The sequence below is a fragment of the Typopeltis vanoorti genome, chromosome 12 (assembly GCF_054136105.1).
Source record: "Typopeltis vanoorti isolate ZY-2024b chromosome 12, IOZ_Tvanoo_1.0, whole genome shotgun sequence".
Taxonomy (NCBI): domain Eukaryota; kingdom Metazoa; phylum Arthropoda; class Arachnida; order Uropygi; family Thelyphonidae; genus Typopeltis; species Typopeltis vanoorti.
The window spans coordinates 98871375-98895000 of NC_143560.1; the positions used below are offsets into that span (position 1 = coordinate 98871375).

Here is a 23626-nt window from a genome sequence, read left to right on the forward strand (position 1 = left end):
ATCCAATGGTCTATATGTATCCCCTTTATGAGAGATAGTACTATTTAAATCTACTAATCTTTCCTAAATTTACTTTTGGGTAGTCATATATATCCACATTTCTTTTTTAAGTTAAGAAATTATTGACCGTTTTTATTACATTAGCTACTAAGGTGGTGTTTTTTTTCAGAATTGTCTGTTACTGGTTGATTGCTGTTCTATAATCCTGTACTGAAGATACCTATGATCTTAGGCAAAAATCCTATAAATAAGTTTTAACATGAGTTATCCTCTATTTTTGTAATTATATTATTATGCTGACTCACGGTATTCCAATATTGAAACAAATCATTTTGGCATGTCTGCAGAACATGCTAGCACTATAATACTGCTGTAATAGTAAAGACAGTTCCATATAAGGGAAGGGGGAAAAAAATAAAAATAAAAAATTCAATATTTCATTCATCTAGAATTTATTATGAAATGATTGAAGGCATCCCAGACTCAGAGCCAAATAAAACCTTTACCACATGCAGGCTGGAGGTTCAAATCCCAGCACAAACATTTATAATCCATGTTCCTGCTTGATTTCTATTGCCTTCCATTTACTACCCCCCACTTATCTATCTTTCCAAGACATTTGATTTTCATTGCTTTATATGACACTATCACTTTAAGAAGGAAAGTAGTTAAACATGTTTGGATTCAACAGCAGTCCCTTCTACTTGACTTACTAATAGGTTGTCTGCCTTTTGTGAATGGAACTTTTCTTTATGTTCATCCCACTCACAAAGAGGTTATTTGCCTATATTACTTTTGTATAAACAGTCTAAAGATTAGATAATTCTGAAACCCCAACTCTAGAGAACCAAACATGGAACCCCTTTTTTCCCCCAAGCCACTTCAGGCCTTGTGGTTACACAACAAGTGAAAGAATTCATCTATGATAATTAAATGGTATGCTATAAAGAACTGCTTTAATAGACAATATGCTTCTCATTGTGCCTCACCACTGCTAGTATTATTATTATTACGAGTATATGCATAGATTTAGGAGATGCATTGTGGGCAGCCCACACTAACCATTATTCACACAATACGTATCAGACCTCTAATTTATTTACTGTCACAGCACCCAGCTTTAAGGATAGATCAGTATTATCTCTCACAATCCATTCCATTCATTCACATTCTCCACTCTTACAAAACTCGCAGAGGTAATCCCTAGTTCTTGCATTTACTCATGTATTGAAAAACATCTGAACTCTTTAGTAACATAAGTTTCTAACATGTTTCCTCTTGTCCACTTATCTAAACTTTGTAACTGACACACACTTAAAATATTTGCAAAAATAAATCTTGCAAAAAATTAACACCAATTATTTATGATCCTAAGAAAGTAGTCAGAAAAAATTATAATCCCACGAAAGAAAAGTTGTTGACCTACAACATATTATCTAATGCCTAGCTAACCAACGGTACTAATGTGGAAATCTGGCTCTAAGGACCAACGGTTAGTGTTGCAAGCAACTTCTAACACTCAATAAGCAAAGGAAAAAAAAAGGTATCTGACTGGATTCATGCCAGTGAGAGTGTGGGGATAAAGAGGAGGATCTTATTATGCCACATTTTTCAGTCAAAGATTTGGAAATAATCACCCAGCTAATTCAATTTCATTATGTTAGCTGATTACACCAGCAAATGGTTATCCACAATTATTTTTATTGATTTCCAACAAAAAGTACAGATTTTACTGTATGTTTCAACAATTCCAAACTTAAATACTAGAGCATAACGTAGGGTCTGACGAAAGGTTGCGTAACACCTCCAAGGCCTCGCCGCAGGAGGATACCATACAACCACCCCTATTTAATGTTTTTGTTTTCCTTCCCATTATTTTATTTATTTAAACTGGTGTATTTCATTTATTTCTAGTTTTGTAACTCGATATCAAGTCAAAGTGAAAAAGAAAAAAGAATACATGGAGCTCTTTGCTCCACTCGCCCATCCCATTGCCGCCCTTGCGATACGCGCCACGGGTCTTTAGTAGACTACTCACATTTAAACTTAGGCATCTGAACGTATCATATAGCAACAGACCACTGATGACGATCGACGGATGGCAAAAAATGTTAGGTATGAAAAGCCTTTATGTTGCTAATGTAATAAAAAGCCGTTTTGCTAATGTAAACGTTAGTAAATAAACAATACCTTGCTCAGTAGAAGTTGAATAAAAAAAAATATATTCAGCTAAACACAACAGTAATTTAAAATTGCTGATTTTTCTAAATAGAAATCATGATTAGATAAATGAAATTTGCTAGGTTTCCAACCTTTGTTGATATGATGCCATAATGTTTATTGAATTAAAAAAAGAATGACTAATTAGTTATCAATTTTCCTTGACAAACGAATCCTGTCAATTCTCAAAATTTTACCGATCCACGAAACTTTCTTTAAAATTACGTTGAAACGCTCCGAAACATTTGATCCAGTTAGGCAATTATGAAAACAGAATAAAGTGGCCAAAGTCCTTGCTATTTATTCAAAACGTTGATGTTTCACAGTTATGTATAGGTAATTCACATCAACAACATGAATGATTGACTTCAATGTTAGAATATCCTCAACTTATATTCAGTCAACTACCATTCGCTGAAAATTATAAAGCCGGTAAGTTTAAAAGGGAATTTCGCGAAAGATTAACTATATCAAAATCATCGGATACTTGCATTTTGCGAATGCAAGTGTTTAAAGCAAAAAAAGAAAAAAAGAAATCAGTTAAAACTGGAAAAGAAAACGAATATAAAATATAACAATGCTATTAAGTAATAATTATAAGACAGAAATCAAAGCGCGGGCGTTAGCTGTATGTATGGGGGGGGGGGGGGGGAAGAGAATTTCCACCTTATAGAAAATTTAGTACTTATTCACAGGTTAAAACTATTGATATAACATACAATATGCAACACTGCTTTCTAAAGCATTCCTTCTAGCCATCAAGAAAAATAAATAAATAAAAATAAACTTTCGTCTGCAACTCACGCATCCGAAGAATATTCTTATATCTACTTTTACCTTGTTTGCTGGTACAACATTCGATCACCATAACTAATCAACGATTTCGTAGACCTAGACCTGATAAAAACACACGCTTAACAAACGGTTATAAGTAATGTTCCGTTTGCCCAGATTTCGATGCCAGAGAATATTCACTACGCCACGATCTTTCCTATAGTTACGCTCGCCCTAAATAACATGGCTCACGTGTGACATCACATTGTACTGAGAGGTTACCGTCTGGGATCGAGGACTATGCTACTTCTGGCAGTTGCACGAACATGTTACGGTATGCATGAAGAATACAGCATTTAAGAAATTGGTACGTGTGTCCTGCTACTATGGTCTCCCCATTTCTCATAAAGTTACACTATCGATCAGTCAGTAACTTCAAATACGATAGTGTGAATAGCTCGTCATGTTTAATAAAATGACAATTACATATGTACATTATTGTACCACTCCCGGAACTGGGTTAATTTAAAATTCAGTAAAACTAAGGCATGCTGTCGATGCTTCTTTAAAATATATAACAAAACGAATGTTATTTCGGGCGCCATCTTCAGGAAAACTGTCGAATCAAAACTAGCGAGGAAAAAAAAAAAAAATGATAAAGGCATCCATTAATTGCATAATCTTCTTGGGAGGGGACGGTGCAATAGGTTTGAAGAGAGTATAAAATATACTAAGACAGAAATTTTTCTTCTGTGAAGCGATCAACAACGTAGCCTACGAATGAACATATAGTTCTCTCTTTCGTTAAGTGCACAGCTGTTCGCTATGCACTTAAAACGAACAATTACTAATCAATGAACAGTTTTTACTGTTCTGATTATAGTTTAAATTTTATTTTGACATCCGTGACTATCTATAATTTGGCTCTATATATACCTTCTGATGTTCCTACTGTTAGAAACATACAATGTAACATATTTCATATAAAAATTGGAATATAACTTTAATAAAGAAATTAAGTACGTAGCGCCTCCAAGCACAGCTGGAAGAGTGACGTCACATGAACTCAACGGTTGAAAAAGATCTGGATTGGATTCTCGTTTGGAAAGAGGAATCTCTATATATGGACTTTTTCGATTACACGTGAGTTCGCCAGTCTCCTGAAACTCTTTTCCCGCAAACACGAAAGCACACGCAATTAACAGAACGCATATATATTTTTCAAGTCCAACAAATTTTTACTAATTCCACTTTTTTTGCATGTTTATGTACTAGTCAGATTTGTTTCTATTTTCAGTTAGAAAAATGGAACAAGTTTTCAACTTTCATCTTTTCATAAAAGTTTTCAAATACAGTCTTACGTCGAGCATACACTATGGGAGTTACAATCATGCAATACATCTAGACGTGCATGATTTTCCTGTTTTGGAATTTTGTAACATTTGAACTTTTTTATATATACATATAATTATTATTAAAAGAATTTTATTGGTTTTCAGTATAATTTTTTTAATTGACGAACTGTTTATTTCATAAGCGCGCACCCATAAAATAGAGGAAAAGGAGTGTTAGTGAATTTGTTTCAAACAAAAGCAAAAAAACTAGTAATCTAAAAAATTTACAGTATGAATATAAAACGTATCATTGAACATGAAGAAAAAAAAAGTGAATGTCTGGCTGCTTTGCACACAATTTAATTTTTTTCTTTTCTTTTCTTTTTTTTTTTTTTTTGAATTGAAATTCTTCTGCTAAACTTTTTATTTTCAATGTGTAATTTACAGTTGTCTTTCCTTTTATATGCGCTTTTTTTTTCTTTTCTATTTGTGAAGAATGTAAGAATGAATGAAAATTATATGAACGCATTTTTATACATTCTTTATTAAACACATCGATACATTTTTATAATAACATAAAAGGAACAATGTAAATAATTTTATTGGGGGGAAAAAATGACTACCGATTCTTGCCGTGATGGTTTTGAGCATGTGGAATCTCATCACAAAGGAAAGAGGAATAACAATTGAAGTGCAGTACTGAAAGACAAGGTGTAAAACACCAGCTTAAAAACAAGTTCCCTGGAGTAATATAACACAAAATTTTCAGACTTATGTCATATTAAACTACTAAACAGAAAACATAAACAGACTGAACAGAGATGCATAGTCGCACAAAGGAGCGATGACTTTTTTCCACAAGTGCAATAAGTCCGAGAACAAATTGAAATTATATGAAAATAACAGAAATCACTGCTACTAAACTGAAATGTTTCATTATTCTTTCCAGACGCTGACATACCTCCTGAGGTCACCAAAACTGCATTCCTGTTCTGAAGAAAAACCAGGTATGCAATCTACAATGAAATGGTAAAGGACCATCATGTGAAAGAGGTGTAACACAAAAGGGAAAAGGAATTAGAACTCATCTCAGCTTCCTTTTACCCTCTTTTACCTTGCGGTGTCGAGGGTTTATTAATCATCGGACCTCAAGCCGTTCACAGGATAAGGTGGTCGGCCGCCCTACGTCCCGGTGTATCCTATGTCCTGTAGTGTTGAGTTCTCAAGGCCGGTTTGATTGCTTTGCGGGATGAAAAACCCCAGGATAAACTGGGGGGGGGGGGGGAGAACCCTACTGCCCATTCACGTCCAAGACCGGCTAACTTAACTAAGTTTCAGCTCCTCACGTCACCGACAGGAATCGAACCTAGGACAATCCTTCCCCAGGCATATGGTTGCGAAGCGCAAAGCCATTAGGCTAACCGCACAGACCTATTAGAATTAGAACTATCATATCAAAATACTAAAAACATACTCAGTCCTATACTGATTCCATTTGCCCTTACGATAATTTCGAAAGAAGACTCGAGGAAAGAACAGAAGTGATATGGGGTCCAGTACGCTAACAGAAACGATAGTATCATCAGTAACACCGCGGAAACTCCCCCCCCCACACACACACACAGGGATCCTATTTTAAAATAAATGAATAAAAACCGAGATATTTAAATAAAACTGAGTTGTCGAAACAATCAATGAAGAAAGAGTGTAATATGTGAATTCTAATATTTCTGTTGCTAAACCATTATCAGGAACAAAACACCTAACAATAATAGATACAACCTTTAGATCAATGATTAGAAGCTTTACAACACTGTTTTTTAAGAGTTCCAGTGTTTCATTCCCCCCCCCTTTTTTTTTTCATACATGTTATAATGATAAGATGCTGACAGCTATAGCATTATACTTTGAGCGCAGGTAAACTTTCCTTAAGGAATTACTTGAAAACAGATTGAGCAATCCATAGGCTGAAAATATGATTATGTTTAATCATAGTTTACAGCCCAGTTTGTGTGTGTGCATGCTGATATGGGGGGAACTACATAAAATGTGTGTAGCGGAGTAGAGTGCCCTCCCGCGTAATAATAATATATTTGCCGCTCCATCCATGAGTAACACTAAACATCAGCATAAAGAACATTCCACTTTTGAGCTATTATCATTAACGCTGCTTTCTCATAAGCGGGTACTGCTCCTTTAAATTGTCACTAAAAACATTTTCTCTTAGACATTTTTGCTTGTATAAACGTAAAATTGTGTTACTAAGTGTCAATAAACCGTTTAAAGACACTTTTTTTTTTGTTTGTTTGTTGTTATGATGGAGAATGTTCAGATTCAAACGGACGGACAATGTACAAATATTATCCATTCAATCTTTGAAAACAGTCATACCTGGAAAAACCGGAGCATTTTGGTGTCACGAACGTGCGACAGCGAGACAGAGCTCTGAAAATCCCCTAAAACGAATGAGAGCCCTCACGCTACACTAAGTGCTATGTCGAGCTATATCAGACAGACAGGATGGAGGAAGACAGATGATAACACTAGTAATAATTTGCAACTGAACTGAATGTAATGGAAAATGTTTAATCCTGAACCAATTTATTTCGAAAAAAAAAAAAAAAAAGATTCCATTTTATTTCTTAGATAAGTATTTTGATATAACTTGTATTTTGTACATCAAAGACCTGTAATGCTTCTATAAGTTTTAAGTTATTCTTAAAAACTAGGCTAGAATTTAGTTCCTTTTTGAGCTCAAGCTTCAACTATTAAGTTTAAGCTTAATACAGCTCCTGCCATTCTTTCATTAGATTTGTATTCTTTGATGGAATAGGAGGATGAACATGCAATAATTTTACTTTACAGTACTAAAATGTGCTGGAGATTTGCAGCCTTCTTTTGTTAGGATTCATATTTAAAAAATAAAATATAGCAATGGAAACAAATTTATTATAGCAACATCTGTGAAATACACTATCAAATTCTCAAAAGTTTGGGACTCTCGCAGTGAGGATATTCTGTGCCATCGACACCATTCATAATCTTGGATAATGTTTGTTCAACAATCAGACTACCTACTGCAATAAACCCATGGACTATAAACTAGTCAAATCAACTCATAAAAGTTATTGTGTATTGTCTATAAGTGAATTTAATTCTTGATCGACAAAATGGGATAATCAGCGGTTTCACTAATACAAGCTTTAATGTGCACGAGTTATTAATTTAAATTAAGTTACACGTTTGCATGTACCTTCATTTGGTCAGTAATAACTTCTTAGTCAGTGTCCATAATTAATGGGATGTATCACTATTCTGTGTGTTCGATGTTAGATTATTATTATTATTATTTGACACCTCCAGGGAGTCCAAAGACTCATCGAGGGAGAGTGTGCCAACAGCATCGAACGATTGGTCCCCTTCCAACTACTAACCGCGCTCAAACTTACTTAACTGAGCCATTAGTAGCAGAGGCTGGGTCGTATTTCATTCTGCAATGCGAAGTGTGTTCTAAAATTTTATGATTTATATAATCAGGTTATAAAATGCTGAAATAGTAACTAAAAAACCGACATAACAGACTAATGATATTTTACTTTTTTAACTTGAAGAAGACATATCGATGAATTTAGTAATCTGGGGGAATGAAAATGACGTAAACTACAGTAATTCACGTCATAATTTAATGCTGAATTAAAAACAATGAAATAAAAAAAAAAAATATATATATATATATATATTTATGCATTTCTTAGTATCTCATATTTCAAACAGCAGCTTTAAATTAAGTCAAGTTGTTACTCTCTATCTCTTCCTCGATGAGTCTTTGGCTACAAGAGAGTTAACGTAATAATAATAATAACCACACACTGTAATATCATTAATGACAAGGCCACCTTGGTTATCTACGGTATGATAAAACTGAAAAAACGCAGCAGAGCCAAGACTCCGTTGAACTCTATTAAGAGTGCTGTCTTGTATGTTCTTTAATTTTATCATGGTCTTTATGATCTGTACGAAGTTGGACATAAGTACTCGCTGAAGTACGCGTAGGTTTGTAATCGTACTGTGATTATCAAATATGTGGACATACTAGATCATTACGGCCCACAGTATTATTGTACGAGCGAGCTAAGCATCGTTTTTAAATGAATTTTGTAGCAGAATTGAAATTTCTGTTTCAATATCATAGAGTAGGGTAAGCTGCCTCGTACTCAGTGCTAACTTGATAGTGTGCGTTTCTTATTCGCACGCATCACGAGTTTACGTTGGTGAATATTGGTACATAGAGTATTTGCTTATGTTCTAATTCGGTACTCCAGAAACTCTGGGGAAGGAGAGCCGGTTCATATTTGATCAAAGATTTTGTAAGTAAAGAAGAGAAAAGTTGATTATCGCATTTTTAATGAAAGGGATTATTTTCTTACTGAATAGGGAAGCATTGTGCTTATTATACAATGACACACACACATTGGGTGAGCCATAAGTCGTGTAACATTTGCGATGGAAAGTTTCTGACCCCCTGTTCTAGATAATTAAGCCTACGTCTCTCTCTCTCTCTCTAATAGATATATGAAGAGCCAAAGGCTTCAATTCGGCGACATATGACTTGTTTAAGTTAAGCGATATTATATCCCATATCGTTTCTTTTAGGGTCAGTTGCTGCAGTATCCAGGTATTTGCTTACGCTTGGAATTGCCGAACTTTATATAGTTTCTACTATATTCGGCATGAAACTCTTTGAGTTTCTTATTCGGCTAAGAAACGATATGGGATGTAATATCCCTTAACTTAAACTCCTTTTAATATTTTAAGAGGAGTAACTTCAATGCAGATTCTTAATACACATTTTTCAGTTTATATAGAGATGAATGAGTGATACATTATCGAAAATCGTACTAAAAATCAAATATTTCTTGCGTAGCAATGTTAAATAACTGAACAAGTTCGTTCAGTTCACAAAAGCCAGTCGACAATACCTTTATAATTTTACTGACAACTAAATGTCTCCATTTGACTGCCTTTAACAACACTTATGATCAGACAAATTTTTTTTAAAAGACAATCTAGTTAAAAATTTCTAAAAACGATAAGCCACAGAGCATTGTTATTTATTTGATTTATTAAATATTCATGAAATTTAACTGTATAAATCCACAGAATTTTATTTTACTTTATTTTCAAAAATACACTTATTGAAAAGATACGTAGCTTTATTTTTTATTAAGATAGGGTAAGAGATGCGGACCAGTACTAGTGGTTGGCAATAAAGAGTTATTTAAGATGGCTCACGTTTTTAATTCCTATTTCAGAATATCTTAAATTCAGAAATGAGTAGTTTACCTTACGTTCACTGTAGTTATAAAATTACTGATAAATATAATCTCTTCCACTAAAATGAATACAGGTCTTGCTCTGTTTGTATACGCATCATGTGATTTAGTGTTGGCATCATTCAGTGGCACTAGAAAAGTTACTCTTTTCCGGTAAATGCAAGAAGTGATTTATAACTTCCATTGTTCACTTTACATGTGCCACATGCTGGTATTACGCACTACATTCTTTTCTGCTATAAATCTATATTTTTCATCTCTCTCTCTCTCTCTCTCTCTCTCTCTCTCTCTCTGTGTGTGTGTGTGTGTGTGTGTGTGTGTGTGTGTTTCGTAGATAAAAGCTTTCATTTTAAAGCACGTTCGTGACCGAACACTAGATATGACGATGTTCATTTTTTTTTAAAAAAATAAACTAATACGGTGTGTAATTATTAACTGTTTGATCGTAATCTTTTGATACAGATGTGACAGAAGAAACTAAACTAACACGCTATATTTGAAATAAAGGGCAATACATTCAAGCCATTTAACTTATACATCGATCGATTTTGGTGGTCTTCGTTTCTCCACCTAACAAGCCACGGATCTGAATTCTAATGCGCAATGGATTTGTAAAAGTCTAAGGTGGCGGCTTATTTTCATATCCGGTATAAGACCACAAACTGCAGAAGAAGACAAAAATGTACCTCATAAATGCATGACAGGGAACCTTTTCGGGTCCTAATATAACCTATATAATCTGAACAAGGCTCAAGATTAAGGACATATGCCATAAGCATGTGTCTTACATGCTATATATGAGATTAAATGGAAACTAATCACAAAATATAAGTATTTTCATTGAAGAGCTTTCACGGGAACAAACTGATTTGCACTGATTTATTTTGTTTGTTAAGGGAAAATGTCCTGAATATTTTATTTTTATTCACTCCACTGAGAGGAGAGTGCTAAAAATATTAGAATTTTTGTTATCCTAATTAAAATAAATAGCTAAAATCATAGCTATTTATAATTTACGGAACAGTTTCTTAATTCTATCATTCAAGTGGCCCATATGAGACGACTCAACAAATTTTAAATAGCGATCTTAAAGCTCAAATTTCGTTAAATTTTATTCATCGAGTGCAATTCAATTCGAACTGTTTTGTCAAATTAGAGCTAGTTGTGCAAAGTTCTTTCACTTGGTTATATGTTAAATTAAACTTGACAAAAATATGATTTCTTGGCAATTTAATTTAACATATAACCAGTGAAGGAACTTTCCACAAATAGCTCTAATCCGAAGTATTTTACTAAGGTGTGACACTTCTTTGCTGCTTCTATGTGAGAAATACGAGGTTTGTTCGGGAAATTTCCGAACTACAGCGCTACTAGCTGCATGTTTCATATGCTGTAATCAACATTGGAAAATAGCCTAGCGAAAACCGCAACGTGATATTTTGCTTAGTTATTGTACTACGTCTGCCGATTTTTTTTTTTTTTTTGTTGTTGTTGTTGTGTTTAAAATAAGCGATTTTCATTATCAACGAATTTGTGCGAAGTTCTGCGTCAAACTGGGAAAATCTTTCACGCAGACATTTGAAATGTTAAAAACAGCATTTGGGAATGAGGCTTTAGGTCGGGAAAGTACGAGTGGGGAAAGGCTTCAAAGGTGGCCGAACTTCATGATCCCCGTCAGCATCGAAAAATGTTGTAAAAGTTCGTGAAGTAATCCATTCTAACCGCTTTAACCGTGAGCTGAAGTAAACATTAACATTTCAAAAACTGTCTGTCATGATATCCTTACGCAAAATTTAGGCATTCATCGCACTGCAACCAAATTTGTGCCTCGTCTTTTGATTAACGATTAAAAGCAAATTCGAGTTGAAGGGAGCGTAGAGCTTTTCAGTCGAGCATATGAGGTTGAAAAATATTTAACCTCATAAGGGGATAGGACCTGTGTTTGCGGCTAAACGAAAGCTCAGTCGTCACAGTGGGTATTAAAAGGGTCACCACGATCCAAAAATGCGAGACAAGTGTGGTGAAATATCATAGTGATGATGACGACAGTTTTTTAATTATTATTCCGAGGGCTTTTCATGAATTTCTTCCACAAGGCAAGACAGTGAACAAGGAGTATTATCTTGAGGTAATGCAATGTCTTCATGGAGCCTGATGCTTGGAGGGGTAAACCGATGGATGCTTCATCATGCTAATACGTCTGTATGCACATCATTACTAATCCGTCAATTTTTGGAGAAACGGTCGTTCCATTGCCTGCTTACTCACCTGACCTCGCACCAGCAGACTTTTTTTTTATTCCCCAAATTGAAATTGCCGTTTCCCTCATAGAGTATCATATTCTTATCCACCCAATTCCTGAATTCTCTCTTTGACCAACTTTTCGAATGCTTTCATCACCACTCCTTAGATACTGACTGGTTTATAATTTGCTACCACAACCACAGACTTAGAGCCTCCTATATGCAAAAGCAGATACTTTGACCCCTTCCATTCCTTTGGTACTTTGCTAGTGCTGAGACTTAAATTAAATAACCTAGTCAGAGGCATTGCCAGTTCCTTTGCAAATTCTCGTTAAATGTGAACTGATATCCCATCTACAGTAAACCCTCTTATAACGCGGTTTCCATATAACGCGGAGCCAAAATTGCGACAGCCCTCCTATAACGCGGTACTCTTATAACGCGGTTTCCGTTCAACAACATTCCATCAACTTAATTGGTTTAAGAAGATTCTCTATAGCATGAATTTATCTATGTGTTAAATTTTTACAGTTGAAATTAACGGGGAATTCCCTTCTTTTTGGTGACGGTACATCACCATTTTCCAATTTCAGTTATCAGGGAATTCCCCTATAAGCGAAGAAACGATGCGAGATTGTTCACAGTGTTCTGTTTTAATGCTTAAAATAGACCGTATGATTGGCTGTTGCGTATTTGCGTGAATTTTTTTATCCAATAGCGCTTGCCGAACTTTCGCTGTTGCAACCACCCACTTTGTCATCAATTTTAAGTGCAACTTAGTAGGAAACTGTCTGTAAATCCGTGCAGACGTACATATCACGATTAGTGTTCAATAAAGGTGCTTTTTGCTCGCTTAATTTGTGTTATCGTAATTGGACATTAGACAATACTGTAGGTAATATTTTTTATTTGTTGTAAAATAATTGTTAACCCCAGGTTTGCATAATGTCAAACACAAAAGAAACAAGAAAACAGTTAAAAAGAAAGTTTATATCTCTTGAGGACAAAATCCAAATTTTAAATCGTTTAAAGGGTGGAGAAAAAATATCGTCTGTTGCAAAATCGATAAATTTGAATGAATCTACAATTCGAATCGTAAAGAAAAATGCGGGAAAGATAAGGAAAACTATGGCAGATGGCTGTCCGTTAGGTGCGAAACGTGTCACCCGCGCGCGAAACATTAATATGGTTAAAATGGAACGAGCATTGATGATCTGGTCGGAAGACTGTATAGCTAAAAAGATTCCAATTGGTGGAAATCTTATCAAATCTTACACAGAACGAATCAAACTGATTAACAAGTGATTTTACTTACGTCCGAGTTTCACTCCACGCGGTTCCCATATAACGCGGTACGAATCAATCTGATTCGTACTAATTCTGAGTTTCTTATAGCGCGGTTTCCATATAACGTAGTATACGGTTTAACGCGGCACGAATTAACCTGGTTTGCACGTTAAATCTGCGTTTCTTATAACACGGTTTCCATATAACGCGGTACGAATTAATCGCGTTATAGGAGGGTTGACTGTAATCCCAGAGTCATATTTGAATTGGGATTCTGCAATATCCAATTCATCAACCTCTATTCTCACATCAGTTCTCATTGCATCTGTCAGTTGAGTTACTGAGCGACCAAAATGGTTACTCAGTAACTACTTTGCTTGCCTCTGTAACCTTGCTAACATCAGCACTTATTAAAGTTATCCTGCCATAGTCATCTTCCTTTTGCTTGCCACACAGCAAAATAACACTTTGGGATTTTTTTTTTTTTTTTTTGCCTACTCAACTAATTTCTTCTCATAACCTAACTTTGCCTTCTTTAACATGTAATGAACTTTCTTGCCCAAGCCTTGTACTGCTCATGAGCTTGCTGATCAACTTTCTCCTTATATACCCCCTCCCAACATTTTTTTTTTGAAGCTCCTACTTAGTTATATTACTTATCCATCAGCTCCTATCTGATTCATCCTCCCGACCTTTGGTATGCATCTGATATTGCTTCCTTCACAATCATCTGACCTGTAGTTCCACATACACATCAACTGAAAAAAATCCACCCATTCTGCAACCTCCCATGTGTTGAGTCACTCTCCCCCAATCAGAGGCAGTTTGGCCACTTTGTTATGGACAGATCTTCTGATCCTATGACCAAATCCAACACTCTCATAGTCTGAGTCCCCTCCATCACATGCTGCTTCAAATAATTATCTCATTGTGCTGATGCATGTCTTCCATCAGTTGTATATTTTGTCCTATTGCCATCAATTTCACATTAGCTTGCCTCAAATGAACTGCCATCCACACACTTGTCTACTGCTCTTTTTTGGCTACAATTCATCTGCTATCATTAGCAGTACTCCTTCCCCCATCCTATAGTGGAAAGAGTACTACTATATTCATATAGCATATATCTGAATGGTACATTATGAATAGCCTGTCCATATGATATAGAAAGCAATCCCTCGATTAGTGCGCCTAATGCGTTCTTTAAAACAGGCGCATGAATCGAAAACGCACTAATCGAATATAATAACCTATGGGAAAATGTATAATTCGTTCCTCAGATTTCTTTTTTGACCCTTTATTTTATTTTTTTTTTATAAAAGAATTAGGGTATGTCTCAGGGTCTAGTTAAAGGAAAACCATGAAGCTGAAAGACAATAAAACATATTCAGAATATAAATTTATTATTCTGCTTCTTAACAAAGAATTGAGCTAACGTAGTTTGGCGGGCATTCTGTTCCTTTTTTTCATACAACTGACGGTATGGCCCTATTACCTCTTCTGCAAATTTTATTGGTTCTCTCTTCACCAGGTTCATCCTCTAAGCATTGCTGCTTAAAAACTTCGATTGTACAAAAACTATTTTCAAATTGTTTCTATGAAACCTTTTTGGGCTTGTCAGTGATTAAATTTTCTTCAGAATCTTCTCGCAGTGTATCTAAATTTAGCAGATCGGAATCACTCAACTTCTAAGAATGAGATTTAATTAATTTAAATTCATTTGAAAAGCCTCTAAAATCATTTGCACAATGTGGAAGAATGTGCTTCCAAACGGCTCGCATATTGCTGGCAGTAATTTCATTCGACTTTGCGATTTTATAACCAGGCTAAGATTTCTCTGATTTGGCTAGAACTCTTTGAAGGCATTCGATTCCAAAAAAAGGCCGGTTCCATCGACATTAAATATTTGTTGATCACAATAGTCTCCTTCTTACACAACTTTCTTCAAAATCTCTGGATATCTCCTTATCTGCACTTGTAGCTTCTCCTGTGATTAGAACATTATGTAGGCTATTTCTCATTTTGAAACGCTCAAATCACCCAGCACTAACGTGGAATTCTTCTTCTTTTCCATCACTGATAGCCCTTTCTTTCCAGATTACAAAGAGACAATGCTTTTGATTTAATAGGTCAGTGTTTTACGGGATCCTCTTTGGTTACAATCTTCGATCCATGTAAAAAAGAAGTCTCTCTAATTCAATCATTATAATACTTTGATTTTCAGTGCATGCATGATGAACTTCAAGCAGCCTTACTTTTCTCTTTGTATTCAGCAGTTGATTCACCCATTTTTGTGTTCTCTTCTATATCTGCTCTGGACTCGCCTTGTTCATTTTTTTTATTATTTCAAGTTTTTCTTCCAATCAGATTACTTTTCAAATCATTTTCACACTTCTATTTTTTGCTCACTAGTTCTTTTACTCATGATTAAAATAATTTAAAATAAAAAAGTAAGGAAAACAGTTGCACGGGATATGATCAGCAAAATGCTATGTAAAGACGACATAAATTTTGGCGGTAAATTTGAAACATAGTGCACTATGTCATTAAAAATAACTTTGTAAAATGTTTCAAATCGGTAACTAAATTATTTCATCCTGGTGAGTGATTTTTTTAAATAGTTAGCCATAAAGAATGCATAGATCGCAAATTTTTAAAATCTGTAACATTTATTTTTAAGATGTATATAGGCACATTAATCGAATTTGGATATCGAAAAAAAATGATGCACTAATCGGGGGAGCATTAATCGAGGGATTGCTGTGTGTGTGTGTATATATATATATATATATATAAACAAGAAAAGTGTATACATTTCCTTTTAATATCTCGGTATCAGTCATTAAAGCTTTTTCATATATATATATATAATTAAAAATAAAAACATGATAGTCTTAACAGAAGTCTTTGAGGGTGAACTCTGAAAACCCTCATAAGATGAACTTAATCAAAATTTGTACCAATGAAACCTAAAAATGGTACTGGCTGAAACCTTTCGCTCTTAAAGAATAGCCCTGAAATGAGAGGGAAATATCCTTTCACGCATTATATTTAATTTAGTTTTAGAAAAATATATTAGAAAAACCGAAGATAAATGAGTCAATGCTGATTAGTATAAAGAGATAATTTTGCCTAGTTGAAGAATATATTGAAGACACACGAATAACATTCAGAAAACTGAAACAGCTGCTGAAAAAGTAGGATTATGAATGAATTAGGACAAAACTGAACATTTAGAAGTAGATATGACAACCAAGGAAAAAATGATAACTAGAAATTTAAAAATGTTATTTCCTTTTAATATCTTGAAATATTAATTTAATTACTACAGATAATATATAACTAGTAAAGCTTGATTTGATGCTCAAATTCTATCTTTACAATTAGTAAAACTAGAATTTGAATAGCCAAAGATGGGAAAATTTTCAAATCTTTGAAATTCCTCACTAAAATCTCTGGATCTAGATTTCTCCTCTGATAAGAGGAGAAAAAGCATAAAGAATTCTATCAACTGTACATTTCTCTGCTGCTAACTGAGGAAATTAAAGCTTACAGATTGAGACTGCCTAGACATGTGGAAAGAATGGGTAAAGGAGCATTTAAGATGAGACCTGATAGAAGGTAACTTAAAGGAAGACCATGGCAATTCTTGGAAGGTAATGGCTGAAAAGATTAGGCTGAGAGAAAAATTTTTTTTTTCCATTTTTGTCAATTTTATATATCTAAAAATCTTATTTTCTTGTTTGTAATACAATAATGCTCGACAGTATTTTATATAATTCATTTTGTAGCAACACAACTATTGCTATAATTCATTTTGGAGCAATAGTCAATGTGCTGTGCAGGCTAGGGCTAGTATACTGAATGCTGAAGCTGCATTCAATGTAGACCGCACCAAACTGCTATAGTTCGCCCAGAGATTAGAGACCCTTCGACACCTCTGCGCATGTGTCCCAAAAAGGAGACTCCATTCCGATAATAGGTAATCAATCCGTCTTCTGGGATGAGTTTGTTTATTATTCAGGTCGGAAAATTTAGCTTTTCTTTTACGAACATTGTAGTTTTTAAAGTGTAACTATTTTGCTTGTATAACAGTTGGAAAAATGTACGTTGAGTATTAACAAAATTAAAAAAAGGTATAGCATAAAACAAAAATATAACGAAATTTATTTTTAAGAAAGTTTTCTATAAAATAAAAATAATTATACAGAAAAACAGAATTTTTTTCAAATGAACTTAGATATTCTAAACTTACAGTTGAGAGAACTGAGACACTTTAATATCCTAAACTGATTAACTATTTATGACTTATTGTGACTCTTATAACAAACCCATGCAAAAGCAAAAAGTTGAGGGAAAAATACTATTATCAAATCCTTTTAATCTTCATAGTTAAAAAAATTCATAGTCATCTGAATCGGTGTCCGAATCGCCATCACTTTCACTTGATTTTCTTCGATAATTCCGTCTCTGTCCCAATACATATTTTCCAATGAGGTGACATGAGAGCAATGTTTTCCCCAGTTATGAACTGTAATACTTTCAATCGCCTGTTCTGAAAGCTTAAAAAGGTTTGACATGTCCATATCCCCAGTTACGTTGCGATGGCGAATGAAACTTTTTACTTCTGCTCAAACATACTCAATATAATGCTATTGCATTAATATCACAATGATATGGTGGTAGCCTCAAAGCTAGAAATCCATGCTCTTTGAGCATCGTGTCGAATTTAAATAGTTTAGTTGTGGGCGAATTTCATTTGACCAAATTAAGCAATTCAATTTTTCGCATATCTGGGGAATGAGAAATGTTATTTGCAGAGAGCCAATCCATAAGAACTTGCTTCTTATTACACCAATTTGGAACTTTGTTTAATCGAATAGAGTGATATGAAGCATTGTCGATTATAACAGCCGCATTTTTAGGAAGGTTTGGAATCAGTTTTTCTTCTGCCCACTTTTCGAAGATCGTAGAATTCATTTGCCCATGGTAATCTCCAGTAGCTGAAATTTCTCCACCCGCACACAAAATTATTATGCGCCGCGAGACATTTCCGATTTGTAGCACTCCACATTCCTCTTTAGACTGCCAACATTTCCCATAAGTTAAATTACTATCAATCCAAGTTTCATCTAGATACACAATCGGTCTTTACTCCTCCCTGAAACGTCGTATTGCTCTCAAATACTGCGTTCTAGATAAAACAATGTCACTTCACTCCATGATAAGTTTCCTTTTATTCTGGGACTTTTTAAAACAAAATCCGATTCCATGAAGTATTTTCCTTAAAGTTTCTCTTTTCCAAGGAAAATTAATTTTTTCTTTAAGCACAGGAATCAATTTCGGAACAGTTGGCACTCTTTTCTCGACCACGTAAAATTCGTGAATAGTTCTTCTTATGACGTCTACATCAAAATCATTCAAAGCTACGGCTTCGATGGTTTTCTTTCTCTGGCACTTTTTTTTTTTTTTTAGGAGATTTAAATTTTGGCTTACCTTCATCTTTTGATTCCCTACGAATTCTTTTAACAGTCGACCCCGATACGCCCGCAATTGCGCTTGCACGTTTTATGACTTCAGAAAGGGGAACAAGGAGACTGCCTTTTAACGATTCTTTTTCGCAGAATGTCAGCACATTATTCAATATTCTTTTGCAAAAGCTACTGAAACGTTTAACAACAGAACTTGTTGACTATTGGATCCATCATACAAATTAATAATAATAATAAAAAAAATAAATAACTAGCGACAACAAAAATCAAGCTACTACTAGTACAGCGACAGACAAGAAAGCGCGTGATCGACCAATTCGTACATTCTTAATTTCTTTCTCCCCTTCAGCATGAATCGACTATTCTTGGCAAAACGCCAAGCAGAGATCTACAAACGGTGGGCGTACTTTACCTAATGGGGATAACGCATGATTTACGTGCAGTTTGTGCTGGTAGCATTGCAACCCCACCACTACAAAGTCTTACAAGATGCCACCGGTCTGGAAACCCTGCTCTAGAGACCTAACATGGAATTTTTTCAGCCACTTTACGCCTCCAATAAGCAGGGAGGTGGTCTCACACCAGGCGATGAAATTCATCTTCCACCTAAAGACAATCACAGACATCCATGCCCACAACAGGATTGGTTGGAGAGCAGGTACGCTAACCACTCAGCCAACCAGGCCAGTGATTAGATCCTGGATTGGACTGTTAAGAGTAGAAAACAAAGAGTGGAAGAAGATGGTACTTGCAACAAAAAACCCTTCACATTCAATAAGCTAGAAGAAGGGGGGCCTTTTTAAAATAACATTTTTAATATTTTAAAAATGTTATTTTAAAAAGGGCTTGAATACAGGTATCAAATACTGTATTGAAATATTAATACCAACCAAAAAAAAAAATCTTCCATGTGAATGGTGCATTACTATCAGAGGTACATACATCTTCTAGTAGGTATCAGAGGAATATATATAGCATGGGTGGCCACAACGTAGATCTTCACGATCTACCAGGAAAAAATAAACAAAAAGAGAAGAGGAGACAACAAAAAAGAGGAACAAAATAAATAAAAAAAGGGAAGAGAGAAACAGGGTAATAAAAATTACTGCAATAAAAAAAGTTTAATTCGAAACACATTAAATGAAGTTTACTTTGAACAATTAAAGTCAAAACGCGTTCCTTATTTACTAGTCGAGGCCTTTCTTGTATCCATTTTCTTAGTAAGCTCCTTAAAATTAGGTGTGTAATTAGTCAAAGCAGTTCTTACAAGCTGGTTACAACCTCACCATGCGCACACTCACTCACTCACTCCCATACCATCGCATCAGTCAAAGGTTGTGCCTCTTCTAAGTCTTACCAGAATTATTTTGGCTCCAAAAGGACACATATTTGGCCATCCCTGATATATAGTAAACGTACCAAAAGGCAAAGAGTAACTTTCTGGCATCATTTTTTTCCAACTTTCAAAGTGGACTTTAAACTTCCAACACTGCTGGAACTATACGGCAATCCCTCGATTAGCGCTTAATGCGTTCTTAAAAACAGGCGCATTAATTGAAAATGCACTAATCGAATATATATATTACATAATAACCAATGGGAAACAGTATAATTCGTTCCTCAAATTTCTTTTTTTGAACCTTAATTTTTTTTATAAAAGAATTAAGATATGTCTAAGGGCCTTGTTAAAGGAAAAACCATGAATCTGAAAGACAATAAAACATATTCAGAATATAAATTTTATTATTCTACTTCTTAACAAAGAATTGAACTAGCATAGTTTGGCAGGCATTTTGTTTCTATTTTTCATACAATCCACGGTATGGCCTTATTGCCTCTTGTACTCTTCTGCAAATTTTACTGCTTTTCTCTTCATCATCGAATCTTTTTCACACATCCACTTTCTTGCTCACTAATTCTTTTACTCATGATTAAAGCTTGGGCAAATACTTTAAAATAAAAAAAAAAAAGTAAGGAAAACACACTCATATAACATTACAAAGGAGGCACGAGATACGACCATCAAAGCACTATGTAATTATAGTACGCCCACACTTTTGTACAGCTTCGTTTGTCTTGGTGCCAAGAATAGTCGATTCATGCTGAAGGGGAGAAAGAAATGAAGGACATACGAATCGGTCGCCAACACGCGAAATCACGTGCTTTATAGATAACATTTCCCAACTGTTATACAAGCAAAATAGTTACCACTTTAAAAACTACAATGATCATAAAAGGGAAGTTAATTTTCCGACGTGTAATAATAAACAACTCATTCCAGAAGACCGATTGATTACCTATTAACGGAATGGATTCTCCTTTTTGTAACATGCGCAGAAGTGTCGAAGGATCTCGAATCTGTGGGCATACTATAGCAAGCGACATAAATATTGGCGGTAAATTTCGGAACATAGTGTACATGGAAGTAGTGTAGTAAGCAATTAAAAATAACTGTGTAAAATGTTTTAAATAGGTAACTAAATTATTTTATTCTAGTGAGTGATTGTTTAAAATAGTTAGCCATAAAAAATATATAGATAGAAAATTTTTTAAATCTGTAGCATTTATTTTTAAGATGTATATAGGCGCACTAATCAAATTTGGGTATCAAAAAAAAAAAAAAAAAAAAAATGAAGCACTAATCAAGGGATTACTGTATTCAGTACTACCTACTTTAGTATATATTTTTCAATATAAAACTGAATTAAAATTTTTAGAATTGTAATCTTCTTTTTCTTCTGCAGCTTTTCCCATTTAAGTAGGGTCGCTGTTTGTAGTGAGTCTCCTCTACAACCTCCTGTCTTGGGCTGTAGCCATGTCCAAGTTCTTCATCCTCAAGTCCTCCTCCACCATCTCTTCCTTGGCCGCCTGCACTTCCTCCTCCCCTGCACATCCACCTGCATGACCTTTCTTCCCAAATACTCTTTCTCCTCCCCTCATCACATGACCAAACCATCTCAACCTTGCCTCCTGTATCTTTGCTCCTAAGTTCGTAACTTTCACCGTTCCCCTTACATAGTCATTTCTCAGATAATCCTTACTGGTCACACTGCACATCCACCTAAGCATTCTCATCTCCGCTACCTCCATCCTGCTGATGTTATTTTTTCTCAGGGCCACAGTTTGGTCCTGAGGAAAAAAGCCCTCATGTCATAAATGGTCTCACTATTGTCCTGTAGATTTTGCCTTTTAGATTGATCAGCACCCTCTTATTGCATAGCACTCCAGTCATCTCTCTCCAGTTCCTCCATCCCACTTCCTTCTCAGCCTCACCATCCTCTTTCACTGTTAAACCTAAGTATCTAAAGTCACTGACTTTCCTGATGAAATTTCCTTCCAGCTACAGATCTGTCTTCTAGCTGCCATCCACTTGCAACACATATACTCTGTCTTACTTCTGCTCAGTCTCATACCTCTCTCTTCCAGTACTTTCCAGTTTAGCTGCCACTTCTTCTCTTGATTTTGCACACAGCACGATGTCATCTGCATACAACAAAGTCCAGGACGTGTCTTCTCTCACCTCCTCCATCACAATATTAAACAGGATCGCACTTAATGCTGACTCTTGATGCAAGCCAACTGTCATTGGAAAACTTTCTGTCTCTTCCAGGCAGGTCCAAACTCTTGTCTGCACATTTCTGTACATCTCCTGCACCAGCCTGACATATTTCTCTGGTACTTTCTTCTCCCTTAGACACCTCCAGACTTCTGCATTAGCACTCTATTATATGCTTTCTCCAGATCAATAAATACCAGATGTAGCTCCCGTTTCTTCTCTCAAAACTTTTCCATCACCTGCCATAACCCAAGGATAGCATCTGTCATTGATCGACCAGGCATGAAGCCAAATTGCAATCTCCACCTCCTTCCTCAATCTTCCATCAAGAACCCTCTCTAGGATTTTCATTGTGTGGGACAACTTTATTCCTCTGTAATTCTTACAGTCTTGTGCATCCCGTTTACTCTTGTGGATGGGGATGAATACTTTCCCTCCATTCTTCGGTATATTTTCCTGTTGACAAACTTTTATTAACAGGTCCCACAGCAGGTCAATTCCCCTCTCCCCCCCCAAAAAAATTGTAATATTTATTTAAAAAACTAATAACAGTAATACTGAGTATCCAGGGAAGAGTAGACATCTAAAAATCTTACCACAATGTGTCTTTAAATTAAGATTTTAATTTTTTTTTTTTTTTATAAATAATTGTATACTGATTATGTGACATGAGGAGCTGAAGGATCTTCCTCAGCCATAGCCAAGTTAGCCAGTCTTGGGCGAGGACAATAGGGTTTTTCCCCCAGTTTATTCTGGAGTTTTTCATCCTACAAAGCAAGCAAACTGGCCTTGAGAACTTATGGACATAGGATACACTGGGGCATAGGGCTGACAACCTTATCCTGTGAACAGTTTGAGGTCAATGATTAATAAACCCTTGACACTGCAAGATAAAAGAGAGAAATAGGAAGATGCGATGAGATGAGATACTGATTATGAAAATGTTTAAAAAAAAATAACAAAAAACAACAAAAGAATTTTACTAAAAATATTTTTGCAGAATGTGCCTGACACACAAATGTTCTATGGACCATTGGTGGAAAAGAGGAGTACTGCAACATCAGTGATATTTAAGCATAGTTTGAATATACATAGTTGCATGCTTTTAACATTCTTTTTTACTGTTGACATCTACCATATTGAAATTTAGTCAACATCTAACCTAATTATAAAGAGAGGGGTTAAAAAAAATTGCTGCAAAGTTATCATCCAGCTGCCCTGACCACAATCCCTTCAAAAACAGAAGCCTAAGCAGCCATCGTCAATGCTTAATTAAAGGCTTTCCATTTAATCAATATGGATTCTGTCACTATCACTCTGCAGTGATTTTTGCCTAAATCACCTATTTTTGGCAATAAGATATGAAAATATTCAGTACTCATGCTGT

The 23626-nt window shown here is 35.1% G+C and overlaps 1 protein-coding gene across 5 annotated transcripts in view; it reads right to left on the reverse strand.

Annotated features, from left to right (window-relative positions):
* The window catches only part of LOC150101049 (phosphatase and actin regulator 2-like), a 305287-nt gene that overhangs the window by 235703 nt on the left and 45958 nt on the right, over positions 1-23626 (reverse strand). The window contains exon 1 of one of the 5 annotated variants that reach the window (XM_090401165.1): positions 3058-3195. The exons of the other annotated variants lie outside the window; for them this stretch is intronic. The gene's annotated coding sequence lies outside the window, so the exon portion shown is untranslated. Of the gene's footprint in view, positions 1-3057; positions 3196-23626 lie in introns of those variants that run through there. 5 annotated transcript variants of the gene reach the window in all.